We start from the raw sequence: 15,010 nt of genomic DNA on the forward strand, positions 1-15,010 counted from the left end.
AGGCTCAAAACCCGAATGGTCAAGTCATTTGCCATCCCGGACTAAGAATGCGCAGTCCCACCCTCTCTGCCTTCCCCTCTACACTTTGAGCAGCGCTCATGTGTCTCCCTGGCGGACAATCGTAGGGCAGCCCCAAAACGCTCCCAGTTACAGCGAACAGATTATTATGAATTTTTGCGTCCACCAGAAGAGTAACTTGGACTAACCAATGTTGTATGTCTTCATTTTGTTCTTATACAATGAATTAATCTAGAAATATTCATGCTCATTTCTTCTGCTTATGCGAAGTATTCTGACGATCGCGGTGGTCGAAACGCGTTTGGGCGTACCTAACAACAACAACAAAAAAGAGCTATAATAGCGATCAAGACGGACCATTACATTGACTAACAGTTGTATACGTATTCACTGCATTTTTGGATACCTATCCGTTTCATTTCGGGTTTGGCACAGCAACCAGTATGTGTGAGATGATGAAACGAACAGTCTTGGTTTGCAGCGTTAAAAATTTTTATTACTTCCCAATGACGAGTTTCGCATTTATTTAGGTATCTTGGATTGGCCTACGGAAATGATACAAAATTTGATAATAGTGGCGTGACCCCATTTAGTAAGACAGGATTACGAAGCAAATATAAAATAACTTACTGATATTTGGTAGCGCTGGGTACATGAGACATTGTCTGTCGGAATACTTTTTTTGGCTTCAACTCAGCTGTTTTCATCGCGTTCCTTCTGGATTCTCCGTAAACAAAGTAGCGTAACTAGTTTCTGTTGGTTTGTTTTATTCTTGAGACTTACCAATTTTCGACACACGTGAACGACACAGACAAAATGAAAAGCTACATTTGCTCTGTGACCGTTTTACACAGATATCAAGGCGTTGAAACGCTCTTGTTCACTCCTTATCTGACATGACGCATTTCCTTATTCGGTTATGAAATCACGAACTTCAGCATAAGGCCTCAATCGTTTTCATGTTCAGAACAGACAAATTGTAAATATTGTATCTACTCCGAATCTAACACTCGGACTTTGAAGAGTGAAAGGGCGTTGAATTCGTCTTTCAGAATTACCATACTAGCAGCATAAACTACTAACGGAAGTTTTATTTGCAAAAATGAAGTTGATACGATATCTTAGTAATTAACGAAACTGCGAAAAGAGGCTGTTTCTTGAATGAAATAACAAGTTTACTGTTATCGGTCACTGTTTATATCCAGAACGCGATTCAAAGTTTTAAACCTCCCCCATCAGGTGGCTCTGTACGCGTTAATACGACGTGTGTGTTTTGTGTTACGACTTTGGCCTAACCTGTGGCATTCAGTCTTAATACACGACTTATAAACTGTCACACTTTGTAAACAAAGATGGTGTTTGGAAACACTTATTTGGAAGGCACTGAAGATGCGCAAAATAATTAGGAGAAATTCGTTTGGCTAGAAACAAAGATAAAAATTTATATGCAAAACACGAGTGATAGTATCGTTATCTACGACATAAATAGTATTGAAGTAGCAGGTGGGGATGAATAGTAGCGGGTATTAATAGTATTTCGGCGCGGATAACTAGCTCGTGGTCAGGTTCCCGACGCACGGTCGCTTTGTACCCCCTCAGCAGCTACGCCACAACACGCCGACTACACGGGATGGACCAGTGCAGGGTGGTGGTGGCTGCAGGCTTGTATTATAGAGGCAGAACTTGGCCGCCGCCCTGTAGCATACAAAGGGCTGGCACACCCCTGCAGGCAGGAATACCGGGGGGCTGTGGCTGCACTGGTCCACGAGTCTCAGCCCCTCGCTGGACGTTTTGTAGCCGTTTCTTTTCACTCACTATCTAATATTTCAACATGGACCCTTTTAAGTCAACAGGAACAGTTATGATGTCAAAAGTATTTCACACGACGAAAATATGTAAATTAGGTACATACTATAAATAAGAAGCTCGCCAGTTGCGAGTACCGACTTGACAGAAAATCCTAGGAAGTTCTGGTCTTACGTTAAATCAGTAAGTGGATCGAAACAGCATATCCAGACACTCTGGGATAATAATGGCATTGAAACAGAGGCTGACACGCGTAAAGCCGAAATATTAAATACCTTTTCCCAAAGCTGTTTCACAGAGGAAGACCGCACTCCAGTTCCTTCTCCAAATCCTCGCGCGAACGAAAAAATGGCTGACATCGAAATAAGTGTCCAAGGAATAGAAAAGCAACTGAAATCACCCAACAGAGGAAAGTCCACTGGACCTGACGGGATACCAATTCGATTCTACACAGAGTACGCGAAAGAACTTGCCCCCCTTCTAACAGCCGTGTACCGCAAGTCTCTAGAGGAACGGAAGGTTCCAAATGATTGGAAATGGGCACAGGTAGTCCCAGTTTTCAAGAAGGGCCGTCGAGCAGATGCCCAAAACTATAGGCCTATATCTCTGACGTCGATCTGTCGTAGAATTTTAGAATATGTTTTTTGCTCGCGTATCATGTCGTTTCTGGAAACCCAGAATCTACTCTGTAGGAATCAATATGGATTCCGGATACAGCGATCGTGTGAGACCCAACAAGCTTTATTTGTTCATGAGACCCAGAAAATATTAGATACAGGCTCCCAGGTAGATGCCATTTTCCTTGACTTCCGGAAGACGTTCGATAAAGTTATACCCTGTCGCCTGATAAACAAAGTAAGAGCCTACGAAATATCAGACCAGCTGTGTGGCTGGATTGAAGAATTTTTAGCAAACAGAACACAGCATGTTGTTATCAATGGAGAGACGTCTACAGACGTTAAAGTAACCTCTGGCGTGCCACAGGGTAGTGTTATGGGACCATTGCTTTTCACAATATATATAAATGACCTAGTAGATAGTGTCGGAAGCTCCATGCGGCTTTTCGCGGATGATGCTGTAGTATACAGAGAAGTTGCAGCATTAGGAAATTGCTACAAAATGCAGGAAGATCTGCAGCGGATAGGCACTTGGTGCAGGGAGTGGCAACTGACCCTTAACATAGACAAATATAATGTATTGCGAATACATAGAAAGAAGGATCCTTTATTGTATGATTATATGAGAGCGGAACAAACACTGGTAGCAGTTACTTCTGTAAAATATCTGGAAGTATGCGTACGGAACTATTTGGTTCAAATGGCTCTGAGCACTATGGGACTTAACATCTATGGTCATCAGTCCCCTAGAACTTAGAACTACTTAAACCTAACTAACCTAAGGACAGCACACAACACCCAGCCATCACGAGGCAGAGAAAATCCCTGACCCCGCCGGGAATCGAACCCGGGAACCCGGGCGTGGGAAGCGAGAACGCTACCGCACGACCACGAGATGCGGGCACGGAACTATTTGAAGTGGAATGATAATATAAAATTATTTGTTGGTAAGGCGAGTGCTAGGTTGAGATTCATTGGGAGAGTCCTTAGAAAATGTAGTCCATCAACAAAGGAGGTGGCTTACAAAACACTCGTTCGACCTAATTGAGTATTGCTCATCAGTGTGAGAGCCGTAAAAGGTCGGGTTGACAGAGGAGATAGAAAAGATCCAAAGAAGAGCGTCGCGTTTCGTCACAGGGTTATTTGGTAAGCGTGATAGCGTTACGGAGATGTTTAGCAAACTCAAGTGGCAGACTCTACAAGAGAGGCGCTCTGCATCACGGTGTAGCTTGCTGTCCAGGTTTCGAGAGGGTGCGTTTCTGGATGAGGTATCGAATATATTGCTTCCCCCTACTTATACCTCCCGAGGAGATCACGAATGTAAAATCAGAAAGGTTCGAGCGCGCACGGAGGCTTTACGGGAGCCGTTCTTCCCGTGAACCATACGCGACTGGAACAGGAAAGGGAGGCAATGACAGTGGCACAGTGCCCTCCGCCACACACCGTTGGGTGGCTTGCGGAGTATAAATGTAGATGTAGATGTAAAATTTGGGGTACTGAACCTATACATTTTTCAGAGTGCTGTTTTCTTCACCGTTGAAAGTACGAAGAGCTTTAGCTAAGTAAGCTGAGTAAGAAACCATTGATTGACTAAATTAATATAAATATTAATACGTTGATCATGTTAGACGTTGGAACCATAACAAACGGAGATGCGCAACAGAAACGGGGCCACAGCTGACAACTACTTACTGAGTTACTAAAATCGTTGTGGAGCAGAAACTGGAAAAATGTATGTTATGACACTCATTGAATTAATGCAAGCTGCGGGTGCATTAGAAAAGAAACTTTTGGAGTGGCTTCCATTCTTGTTGCAAGAACACACACACACACACACACACACACACACACACAAAAGCGCGCTCGCGCACTCACGTATACAGCGAGAAAAAGAGAGGGGGAGAGAGGGCAGAAGACAATTATGCCCCATGCTAAAAAAATGCACTCATTTCTACAGTCGCCCTTCGACCACGGACTTGCATCAAAGAACGAAACGTCACTTGCTTATAGTCATCACAAGATAAACGTATGCAACAGAAGGGCACACCGCGAGAGTTGGCAACACAACAGGCAGAAAGGACGCTTTAACAAATGTACGAATGAAGCATGAAAATTAGGAAACGCGCTGCTCCACTCATTGGGCTGCCTAGACAACGACATTCAAAAAAATATTGTTATTCAGCAAAGTATAATTCCACTGCGGCATAAATGTGAAGACGAGTTTACACAAAGTCGTAAAAGCAACCAATAAGTTTCAGAAATTCGAAAAAAAATGTGTCTAATGTTGTTTTTAGCTCGATAATACGATTCTACCGCAAAAATATATACACAAAGAAAAGTGTAAGGCATTTGTAATGTTGTGGACCTATAAACTCCCAGTTGCTATTAATATTACATCTGTGAGTTTTGGGTTAGGAGCGTCTGTATGCAAGTCAATAAAGGAAATATTTGTTTTGCCAGGCACATTTCACCTAAATTTTTTAAGACGTCATCAGTGGTCGCGTGTAACGATATTGCTCAGCGTGCGCTCTCACTGAAATGGTGTTGAACCCGTTGTTCTGTCTGTAGCACTAAAAACAATTTTCAGCGCAGGACAAAGACTGCGCATGTTGTCTTCGACCACGATAACCGAAACAGACTGGTTTGATGAGGTGCTCCATGCGATTCTATCCTGTCAAAGCATTTTGATATCTGCATAAGTAATACAAGATGCGTATATTTCAAACTGCTTCCTGTATTCAGTGCTTATGCCCATCTAATGATCATCATTCTTCTGTAGCACCACATTTTAAGACCGTCTCTTGTGCTTTGTTTACCATCCACTTTTCATTTGCATTTAATGTTGTTGTCCATACAAATACTTTCAGAGAAGACTCCCTAACGCTTAAGTGTATAATTAGTAGTTTTTAACACATTTCTCTGTTTCAGGAAAGCTTTCATTGCTGTTCTCTGTCTACATTTTATTTCTTCTTTGCTTCTGCTGTTGTCAGTTATTTTTGCTGCTTAAACAGCAAAACTTGCCTACCACTTTCTGCATCTCCTTTCCTAATGTTTCCCGCAACATTGCCTGATTTAATTCCACTACGCATCATTACCACTGTTTTATTTTTATTGATATTTGTCTTACGATTTCTTTTCAAAACACTGTCTGTTCTGCTCAACTCAGCTTCCAAGTCCTTAGCGTCCCTGACAGAATTACGTCGTCGGCAAACCTCAAAGTTTTTATTCCTTCTCCCTGAACATTATATTTCTTTGCAGATCTCCCCTTGTTTTTCTTTGCCACTTGCTCAATGTACAAATTGAGTAACACAGGGTATAGGCCACAGCCCTGTCCTACTGCCTTCTCTGTGACTGTCTCCCTTTCGTGTCCTCCAACTCATAACTACAGTCTGGTTTCTGTACAAGTTGTAGATAACCCTCCACTCTCTAAATTTTGTCTCTGATAGCTGCCAAAGTTGCCGCCACAGTAATGCTGACAAGCTGTCTAGGTAAGAATCTTGAAATTTTCTGCAGCTGAATGCGTACTTTCCCACTGTGCTACCGACAGGATAAAATTAACTCTACTGCCACGAGCTGATGAATGCCCTTTGGAGCAGCATTGGTGCCGCCAGCTGGCGTAATACGTTTTTGTTATTTAGTATTTGTCATTACCGCGAATCTTTCGAAACTTCTTACGTTTGCAACGTTTGCGTATTCTGAAATATTCTACCTTTGTTTAACTACCACTCTCCGCCCCGGATTTCAGTTCTGTTCTGGCTGCACGCTGGTGTTAGGTATGGGAAATACCGCCCAGATAAAACCGGTATAGGTATTTTAGTTTGGAGTAACCTGTATTTGTAGGTGTTTTTGGTCTCGGTCATAACAGGTATTTTTCTTTTTTACTGATAACTAGGTTTAAACCGAAGTATCAATTTTCCACAGCAACAGTGCTAAAACTTTTGGTTTCAGATGAAACAGTTTTTAAAAAACGAGCCTGATACGACGCACTGTGGTTTCTGAATGATTGGTATCGTCTTTGAAGGATATTGTTTCTGATGAAAGGAGTCAACTTACAGAACAATATATAATAGAATGAATATTTATGAGAAGACTGGACAATAAATATTTGCCATTGGATTAATTCATTATTGAAATTTTAAATATTGTGCCGTAGTTGTTCCTGCTGAATGATCTATCTAAATTTTTCATCTGATGTTTCTGAAAAGAACATTTTTGGCTTTGTTCCTCAAAAAATCAGTTGTATTCGAATTACCGTTAAAAAATAAAAACATATATTTCACTAAAATGGCTTTTTCACTCGAAATAGTTAAAGAAAAAGAACGCTACAAATTTTACACAAAAGATTATTATTTGCCTGCCATTTCCTGTAATAAACGTAGAAATAAAACAAAGTTTGAAAAATTTTGACTCAATCAGTTTCAAAACACATAAAATAAAAATATTTAATATGTAAATAAAAGAAAACTTAATCCACCTACCGAGGGTTGCTTCTCTGGAAAAGCAGACAAGTGGTTGAACACTGCAAAATAATCACCAGTATTGAACTATTGATTCTAATGTTTTGAAACTCTGCTAGAAAATCATGTTGTAATGGGCTATTATACCATTATTTGGGTATTACGAATAGTCAGTGCTAAAGGGTGAAAACTGAATCTTGCATATTGCAAGAACATGCGTGCCTTAAGCCACGACACCCGGCAATAGAGGCATTATTGTCTCAGCAGCGCTGTATCAATTCTTATGCAATGTCTCTGTTGCTCGTTTCTGTCGGCATTGGTATTAAAATAGCACTGATCGCTTTTCCCATTATTTCAAATGAATGGAAATTTTACGAAAAGGAATTACTCCAGTGTTGCTATTGGTAACTGATATTTTGATACTTACTTGGTTATTAGTAACAAGTATAAATCACCTGTTATAACCGAGACCCAGCAAATACAGAAAAATCCGGTTGTTCAGAACTAAAATACTGTTATCGGTTTTAATCGTTCAGTTTTTCCCGTCCCCACTCATTGACGATCCTGTTTTCGGCTTTGGACATCATTAACGATCGTGCTACCGGATTTCGACTTGACTGAGGTTACGATATGACACTATTATAGATCAACCAGAGCCATATGAACACATTAGTACGCCAGCTCCATGTGTATATGGTCCCTGAAAGAAAGGACTTGGTACAATAAAAGCTAGGTTAAGGTTTTAATACCCCACACAAGATAACATGTTTCTCTCCAAGAGAAGTTTCCGTACTTTGTCTGGTGGTATATTTGAGGGTTATCAAGAATAAAACACATAGAGCGAAAAGTTATGTAAGGTTGTGCAGAAACCAGACTATATTTATGAGTCGAGGAACATGAAAGGAAAACAGTAATTTAACAGCTTCTGAGATAGGGTTGTATCGCTTATGTCATGTTACCTGTATACAGCGTAAACAATAAGGGAAATAATTTGCAGAAAAGGGATTTTAATAGGTTCTTAAAATCTCTGCCATATCTTTCAACTGTATCGCGGTACTTCTAGACGGCAAGCTTAATTCGCTCTCTGTTTTCCTTCAGTGTTTTTATTTCCTTTCTTCCCTTCTATTCATTAAGCTTAGCTTAGGTACTTCCAGACAAGTCCTTTCAAAATTTACACTGCGAATGTGTAATTTACCTTTTTGGTCGTAAGTACTCGAAGTTTTCGTCGGATCGTTAAAATAATCAACATGCTTCTCGACTTTAACTTTCCTTTACAGGGATGTCAAAAGATACAACAACAAAAAAATACCGAAGTGGAACTTACGTTCGCCATTAGCATCACTATTTCAGCAGAAAGCTAACTGATCCAGGTGGTAGCTCTTTCGCAGCCTCGGCTGAAAATAGCTTTACGTTATCTTTCAGAATGACGGAAAGTGGAAGCGCCCAGTGAATCTTGAAGAGAGGAAGGCAAATACTTTTGCATATGTACTCCGAAAGCTACGGTACTGTAAAGAAGGAATGATGATTATAATTTAACGTACCATTGACGACGAGGTTCGTTATAGACCACAAGCACGGATTAGGAGAGACGGTGAAGAAAATTAGCGGTGCCCTTACAAAGGAAATAGCACGGCATTCCCCTTAAGCCATTTCCGGAAGCCGCGGTAAACCTAAACATGGAAGGTCTTGGTAGGGATCTGAACCGCAATGGACTCTTATACGACTCCAGTACAGCATCTCCTCTTTTGGTGGTCTGTGTTGTTTTCGTTGCACACGTAATAGTGATGAGTGTAGTATTGAAGTTCAAATTGTAGAGACTATTGGTTTTCATTCCGATAAAAGGACCTCTTCGAGACCTCACGACATCCGCTACGAACTGGATCTGTGGAATGTCTGGCTGGGGAATAGATGGAGCGGGAGAAGGCAGCTGTCGGACTGGGTGGCTGTTCTCGTTTTGCTTTCGTCCTGTATTTGTACGCTACAACAGGGCCCTCGCGTACCACGTGTTCTCTTTAATCCTCCCTCCTCTTCTCCCTCGCGCGCCCCCTTCTCTCTCGCTCTCCTGTTCTCCTTCTCTTGTTCTCTCTCTTTCTCCCTCCCTCCCCCCCCCCCTCTCTCTCTCTCTCTCTCTCTCTCTCTCGGTATTATTGTCTTCCTGACCAACATTCACATTAAGTGGTACTTGACAGGACTCGCCACTGCAGACGGAATAAGTTAAGTGTGTGGAGTGTTGTTTCGCTAGAGTTACAGATGGTGGCGACCCGTAGAATTCTTAGCGTTCCTGAGAATGATGAAGAGAAACGCGATCCACTTCTGGTTGGTTAGCATCGTACAATGAGTAACGCGAGATGGGCGCTAGGCGTGTTGACGACGCTCACTTGGCGTTCAATTGAGCGGACGCGACGCCACACACAAGTGTTTTCCGGAGTGCATCACCCGGACTGTTGGTAAAAGCTTGTAACGTTCTTTTTCTTTTTTTTTTAAAAAAAAGAAAAACTTTACGTTTGCGTTGAATGGATGTCTGAACTGTGGAATCGATACAAAACTCGAATTATCGTGTAGCGTGTAGTAATTCCAAATGGTGTGCTTACTCTGTGTTATTGTTAGCAAAACTTTACACGAATTGATTGGGCACTGCAACTCCCAATACCAATACAGAAATATAGTCACTGCAAAATACATTCATCCCTTTAGGCACTGAATTATCTGCCCCTGTTCAAACCTGATAACTTTGGTCCCTGTGCAGGTAACAAATTGCATTATCTTACCTCTAAAGCAGCAACTGTGGGACGCGATATATTCTGGTCTCTCACAAAAAAATATAAATAAATTAGGTACTGGCTCAGCGATGTGCAGTGCTGGCTGTAATAGTTTGAAATGCACATGAAATTGTTTTGGCTAATAAATGAAAACATTTATGAAAAATGCAACTTCTTTGAAATACATATGACCTGGACAGGGAGAGGGTACTGATTGTGGTGAATTACTAAAATTGATTTATTTTAGAGAAATTGTATTGTAAGTTAAGTTCGTCTTTTCGAAAACAACAGACAACTGATGTTACATTACTCACAATTGAATCACAAACAATGATATTTAAACGGCAAGTATTATCTAACCACACTAATCCAACATAAACGCAAATCAACAGATTACATATAGCTCTGTCAATAAGCCGGCCGGGGTGGCCGAGCGGTTCTAGGCGCTACAGTCTGGAACCGCGAGACCGCTACGATCGCAGGTTGTAATCCTGTCTCGGGCATGGATGTGTGTGATGTCCTTAGGTTAGTTAGGTTTAAGTAGTTCTAAGTTCTAGGGGACTGATGACCTTAGAAGTAAAGTCCCATAGTGCTTAGAGCCATTTTTTCTGTCAATAAATCTTAGAACCATTACAAAAGTGAAATATCTAACTAGCCTTTTATCAAATCAGTTTACATATATTCTGGGGTTACTCAACAATTACAAATTACCAGTTAACTCATCTATACTAACGCGCTGGGAAAACAAAAATCATAATTATTTAACATCTTCACCTTGCTTGTATGAAGACGTCTGCTTCCATGTTCAACAATATTGACATACCTACATTAATCCAACACTTGGTGGCTTCACACAGCACACCACAAAAACTGCTTACTCCAGCATCTTACGCTCACAGACCCGGCAACTTGGTCTTTGGCTCTGCGGTCGAGCACAGTCAGCGATCCGCATTATCAAGCCTATCAGAGACATACAGTGCAACGTTTATAGTATACTAGTTTCATTTTGATTTATATTAATATTCTTATCTTATTCTGGTGCCGCATGCAAGTGTGCCCCAGCAGACTCCTTCAAGCCTCTGTCTGTTTACAGCTCTGTGCAAGTACAACTTTCAATCTTACTCTCCCATTCGTTGATGATCTGCATTACATGCAAACAGTAAAACGTAATCAGCAAAATCATCCTTTTTCCTCAGCTTAAGGACATGACAAGTCCTCTAGTATCGCAGAGAATAGTTACGTTGATATGGAATACCCTTGCCTGACTCCTGCTTCTGTACTGAATTTATCACTGTTTGATGGGAGCTTTGGCATTAATGTGCTGTGGGTGAACAAAATACGGAAACATTTGGATAAATACATGCCTAACAATAATGCAGATGCTGGCCAAGCCAGCAGGTTGCATAGTAGTAGACTACGAACAGCTCCCGTACAACGTCCTAAATACGTCGTGGTTGGCACAATGTTCTGTGTAGCTGCGAGTGCATTACGTCGGAGCTACGTGAATTCGAACGTGAGCAGATTGTTGGTGCTTGTATGTGGGTGAAAGAATGTTCCACGAGCGTTCCATCCCAGAGGACACGTAATTTCTTTGAAGCCTCACGATTTCTGAGGTGGGAAGGACAAAGTTGGGATGTTGATGCATTTGGCTTGAGGTGGTTAGCCTTATAACATGTGCCAAGTTCCTTCAGAGCACTATCAAGAGTGAGTTCTACTTCTTCGACGGCGGTGCAAGGCTAGTTCAAATGGCTCTGAGCACTATGGGACTTAACATCTATGGTCATCAGTCCCCTAGAAATTAGAACTACTTAAACCTAACTAACCTAAGGACAGCACACAACATCCAGCCATCACGAGGCAGAGAAAATCCCTGACCCCGCCGGGAATCGAACCCGGGAAGCAAGGCTAGTGCACGGTTATCTGCATAGATAAAACTTCTTGTGGTGTTAGTGTAAATATTGAACAGTAATCGAGATAGCACACTTCCTTGGGGCAGTCCATTTTTCTGCATTCTCCATTTACGTTATTGATCTCGAAAGTCAGCAAAAAAAAAAAAAAAAAAAAAAAAAAAAATTGCGATTCTGTAGCAAGCTTAGGATCAATCTGGTAAGTTTAGAGTCCTTCGTGAGGGCAAACTTCTTCTGTAACAATACACGGTGGTTCACTGTGTAATATGCAGCAGTGAAGTTTATGAAAGCTACTCCTGTGGTTTGTTGGTTTTCAACTCCATCCTCAGTGGGCTGAGCGGTGTTGAGAACTTCTGCGGCAGCACCTTTGGCTGGTATAAAGCTTGCCTGTTGTGGAATAATGTATTGGTTAATAGTCTGGGTGCGTCTGTTGATCCGAATCTTTTAAAAAATTTTAAATAGGTGACAGACGAGAGATATTGGTCTATTTTCTCCTTGGGTCTCTACTGTCCTTTCCTGGCTAAAGAACAGCAATTACATGAGCTTTCCTCCATGATTTTCGAATGTTATTAGCTGTAGGTACTATTCAGTCGTAGACCTTACGAATTCCTTTATTTGTGCTGCTCGAATATCATCCAAACTGGCAGCTTTACCTAACTTGCACAGGATTATTGCATTGTCAACAAGACGAGAAACGCTGATGCTGTAGCCTGCTGTTTATCCGTATCGTGCTGGACTAATAGACGACGACGACGACGACGACGACGACGGCATCAACAAGCATATACAGTGAAGGGCAGTACGCTGTCATAGAGCTGTAACAGATTCAGTGTGATTGCTATACTGCGACACAATTACTGTAAACTATCAATTGGCAGAAATGGAATATCTCTATTTTTCAGGACAGTATCTGGGAATCTTCTTCATACCCCCAAATATCGTACCCGTGGAGATGGCGAAGACACAAGTAGAGTGTAATCAATGATTTTTTTGCAATTCTGCATTCGTGAATGGAATGCAAAAATAAATGCCTGCTTTCTAATGTAGCTGATACAAGTAAATACTCTTAAGGGTAGCGCAACAAAACGCTGGTATAGTGTTTTGGTATTACCTGAAGAGCAAAAATTCCGGACGCTAGCGAAGACCTCAGAACGTTTAGTACATCAGGAGTAAGCGTTGCTAGCATGCGAGATCCCAAGCTGTGAAGCAGATGCGGTAGCGTCCTTAATGTAACCCCCTCCCAGCATGCTGTTTGATTGTTTTTTGTGGAGTGTGAACTTGCGATAAGAACTCTTCAGTTTATCGACAGTTCAAAGTTGTCAGCAACTGGAAAAATCCGAGGATATGTAGATACACAAATCACATACACGCACACACACACACACACACACACACACACACACACACCCCCTGCGGGTCCGGGGATTAGAATAGGCCCGAGGTATTCCTGCCTGTCGTAAGAGGCGACTAAAAGGAGTCCATCCCCCTCACGGGGGTAGTTAGCGCCTGCGTCCGGAGACGGACGATCTTCACGACCTATAATCGTGGTCCTTTTGGTTTTAAACTTCTCGTTTCTTCCTTCCTTTTGTTGGTCCCTTTCTTTGCTCTTCTCCACCTCACTGTCTTCCTTACTCTTTCCCTTGACTTCTCCTTGCCTTCTCCTTGCCTTCTCATTGCCTTTTTCTCCTTGCCTTCTCATTGCCTTTTTCTCCTTGCCTTCTCATTGCCTTTTTCTCCTTGCCTTCTCCTTGCCTTCTCATTGCCTTTTTCTCCTTGCCTTCTCATTGCCTTTTTCTCCTTGCCTTCTCATTGCCTTCTTCTCCTTGCCTTCTCTGGTCTCCGCCTCGGCGTTTGAGACAGTCTGTCCTCTTTCTCCCTCTCTCTCTTCTTTTTCCTCTTCTTCCTTCCTCCCTGTGCGTGTCTGAAGGCCGACCCACGCGTTCGCACGCGTAGCCGGTGACGGGGTAACGCGTAAGTCCCCGCCCTGGGTAGACATGTAAGGCACGCGCGTACCCCCTGGTAAAGGCCAGGCCCGGGGAGGGGTGATTGCCTGAGCTGATACCTTCTGACCATGCCGATTGGTCCCTCCGTCTGTTTCTCGGGAGGTGTGACCTGAGGTGTAAACATTCACCTAAGGCGGGAGTGCCCTCTGAGAGGGTCCCCACAAGGAAGGAGCGCGCCATCGGAGACGCTGGCAATCATGGGGGATTCCTCCGCAATGGATTCTACTCCATCGCTTTCGACTTCGACCCAAAAACGGAAACGTGACCAGCCAACAGTGACAAAAGTACTACCGCCTGCCCCACAGTTCCTCGTAGTTTCTCGCACTGAGGACGGAAAGGATTTTTCCTCTGTCAACCCTTTTGTTATTCAGAAGGGCGTTGATGCCATAGCCGGATCTGTCAAATCTTGTACCAGGTTGCGTAACGGCACCTTATTACTAGAAACTGAGAATGCCTTTCAGGCACAAAAACTGCTTCGGGCCACCCTCCTGTACACGTTCCCTGTCCGGGTGGAGGCCCACCGAACTTTGAATTCGTCTCGTGGTGTAGTGTATACTAGCTCCCTCGACGGATTGACTGACGAGGAGCTTCAATCTTTCCTCGCTGAGCAGGGCGTGACGGCTGTCCATCGGGTCATGAAAAAGGTCAACAACGACCTTGTACCGACCCGGACACTCTTCTTGACCTTCGATAGTGTTAAGCTGCCATCGCGCATCAAGGCGGGCTACGAGGTTATTTCTGTTCGCCCCTATGTCCCGACACCTACGCGCTGCTACCAGTGTCAGCGTTTCAATCACACTCGACAGTCTTGTTCCAATGCGGCTAAATGTGTCACTTGTGGCAGGGATGCCCATGAGGGTGACTGTCCACCTCCGTCTCCTCATTGTGTGAACTGTCAGGGTGACCATGCCGCATCCTCCCGCGACTGTCCTGTCTATAAGGACGAACGTTGCATCCAAGAAATTCGTGTCAAAGAGAAAGTGTCAACCTCGGCTGCTCGCAAGCTATTGGCTAGTAGGAAGCCCACGCTGCTCCCAGCGGGGAAATATAGTACTGTCCTCGCCTCTCCTCGGACTACCCGGGAGGTCGCAACCCAGACATGCGATCTGACCTTCAGCACCACGGTCGTCCGTTCGGCCAGTGCTAAGATCGCGCGGTCGACGTCTCCTCTTCCTCCCATCACACCACAGACACCAGCCACTTCCTCAGCTTCTGCTAAGTCGAAGACACCGAAGTCAGATGCACGGTCCTTCAAGAAGGAACCATCCCGTGCAGACTTCCTCCGTCCCTCGACCTCCCAGCCTTCGACCGGTACTTCCACCAAACGTCCTTCCAAAAAGGCGCATAGGAAGCACAGTTCTCCTTCCCCGCCACGGCGCATCTCTTCTCCTGCGCCACCCAGCGGTTGCCGCCCCAGGCCGTCATCCGTTTCGCCTGGCCGCA

At 43.3% G+C, this 15,010-nt stretch overlaps 2 protein-coding genes across 2 annotated transcripts in view; one reads left to right on the top strand and one right to left on the bottom strand.

Moving 5' to 3' along the window:
- The window catches only part of LOC126162730 (tudor and KH domain-containing protein homolog), a 393,959-nt gene extending 381,213 nt beyond the window's left edge, over positions 1-12,746 (bottom strand). The window contains exon 1 of the mRNA XM_049919393.1: positions 12,676-12,746. The gene's annotated coding sequence lies outside the window, so the exon portion shown is untranslated. The remainder of the gene's footprint in view (positions 1-12,675) is intronic.
- Positions 1-15,010, top strand: part of LOC126162731 (sialin) — a 368,491-nt gene that overhangs the window by 25,648 nt on the left and 327,833 nt on the right. The window lies entirely within an intron of this gene.

This window comes from Schistocerca cancellata, chromosome 2, assembly GCF_023864275.1.
Source record: "Schistocerca cancellata isolate TAMUIC-IGC-003103 chromosome 2, iqSchCanc2.1, whole genome shotgun sequence".
Taxonomy (NCBI): domain Eukaryota; kingdom Metazoa; phylum Arthropoda; class Insecta; order Orthoptera; family Acrididae; genus Schistocerca; species Schistocerca cancellata.